The following is a 2,234-nucleotide window of genomic DNA, read 5'->3' as shown; positions in this document are numbered from 1 at the left end:
TTCGATCATTTGTCCTTCGACCTTTTGTCCATAAACCACTGACGGCCAACAACATCGTTAGTTTGGAAATATGAAGGCGCATCATCAGTGGACGTCGTGTCTAAAATGGACTCCAGAAGAAACTGCGGTCAAGAAAGATTCACCTCTGCACCAAATGCGCGATGCACAAAACACTCAAAAGACCGATAGTTCTCTACGAGCGTGGGTCAAAATTGAGAATGGTGGAATCGGCCATGAACCGTGCGAATTGCTGTAATATTGTTGGCGAGGTTTTATCAGGTTAACTGATGTAGAATCAAATAAATAATAACCCATCGAAGTCACAATATAGATGCATAACCATTCAAGTAAGTCCTCTTTAGTTCATACCTCTAATTATACCAAACTGTGTATCTTGAAATTAACATTTGCAAAGACTCGTTAAAGTAGATCACGCTTCAAATGTATTAGAAGTGTCTCATGCATGAATCATATTTGTAAACTTTTGATGTAAACAGTTAGATTTGACCTGAATTAACTCATAACGAGGACAAGCTGAAACTAAACTAGGCTGCCTCCTATGGGAAAGGGAATCGCTGATAAGCGTAACAGTGATGATCCCACTTTGTAGCAATTTGCAACAAAAGAATCTTCATAGTATATAAAGAAGACCATCTACCTCTATTCTCAGTCGAAGATCATCGCACCATCATCGCTTCAGAAATACCTCAAAATGAAGCACATTATCCTGGTACTGCTGGCACTATGCGCAATGGCCCACAGCAAAATTCTTTCCAGCAACCTTACCACAACCTCCCCATTTGCTTGGATCCTGGACCTCCCCGGTGTCCCATTGGAAAAACTCAAGGAAACGCGTCTCCATCCGGCCATCAACGTTTTCGCCGAGGATCTGGTCCTACCCAAATCGTTCGACGCCCGGCAGCAGTGGCCCCAGTGCAGCAGTCTGAACGAGATTCGAACCCAGGGATGCTGTGGCTCGTGTGCGTACGTCTCTGGAGCCTCGGCCATGACCGACCGGTGGTGCATTCATTCCAAGGGTAAGAAGCAGTTCACATTTGGGGCGTTCGACTTGCTGTCTTGCTGTTACGAATGCGGAGGTGGATGCACCGGTGGAGGCATTCCCGGCCCGATTTGGTCCTACTGGGTGAAGCAGGGCGTGTCGAGTGGTGGGCCTTACGGATCCAACCAAGGCTGCCATCCGTATCCGATGCCACCGAGTTGTCCCAAACCTTCGGAGGGTGACTATCCAGACGAACCGAATTGTAGCACTCGATGCAATGCGGGTTATAACGTGACCGAGGACCTGCGGGATCGTCGCTTTGGTCGGGTGGCGTATTCAATTCCGGCTGACGAACGGAAGATCATGGAAGACATTTTCGTCAATGGACCGGTGCAGGCGGTGTTCCAGTGGTACGAGGATATCGTGAACTACTCGGGTGGAGTCTATCGGCACCAGAGTGGACGCTTGAAGGGAGGACATGCCGTGAAGTTGATTGGATGGGGCGTTGAAGATGGGACCAAGTACTGGCTGGTGGCCAATTCGTGGGGGAGGGTTTGGGGCGACGATGGGTTTTTCAAAATGGTGAGAGGGGAGAATCATTGTGGTATTGAGGAAAATGTGCACGCTGGGTTGCCAAGTTTTGTTGAGTATTGAAACAAATAAATTAAATAAGGTACCCCGGGACAATTGAATATCCAGAGTAAGTGGGACCAAGGCATAGCTTATTTGTGATAAGTTTTTCAAGAGAGAATTTTTCTTGAAAGTTTAAGCCAAGATGACAAGCAATGTACAGGCACAAAAATGATCGCTGTTTTTACTACTATGTGTGCTGTATAACAGTTTCAATTTCTGCAACATTTTCAACTTGGATGAAAAATTGTGGAACGTTTGACATCTTTTGTCAAAACCAAATATTGGAATCAAATAATTTACCACAAGTTTCAATCACTATCGTACTGACTAGTATTTAAACATTTAATACCTACATACATACATACATACATCGAAGCCAAACCTCAAATTTCCAAGAGCACTATTCTAGAGAAACCGTTTGCGATGAAAATTTGATTGATGGATTACTCGCTGGTGGTGACAAAACGATCAAATTTTCAGTGCAAACAGCTGTCAAGTTCTCCAGATAAGTGCTCTTGTAAATCCAAGGTTTGGCTTCGATGCATCTTCGCCTTAAATGATCAATATTGCCAGAAGGGGCTCTCCACATATTTCATAATCA

At 44.8% G+C, this 2,234-nt stretch overlaps 1 pseudogene; it reads left to right on the top strand.

Annotated features, from left to right (window-relative positions):
* The first annotated feature begins 687 nt into the window (after positions 1–687).
* LOC5579970 lies at positions 688–1,926 on the top strand (annotated as a pseudogene).
* Positions 1,927–2,234: the final 308 nt, after the last annotated feature.

The sequence above is a fragment of the Aedes aegypti genome, chromosome 1 (assembly GCF_002204515.2).
Source record: "Aedes aegypti strain LVP_AGWG chromosome 1, AaegL5.0 Primary Assembly, whole genome shotgun sequence".
NCBI lineage: Eukaryota > Metazoa > Arthropoda > Insecta > Diptera > Culicidae > Aedes > Aedes aegypti.
The sequence above is the reverse complement of the archived record's forward strand: the minus strand, read 5'-3'. Positions and strand labels throughout refer to the sequence as shown.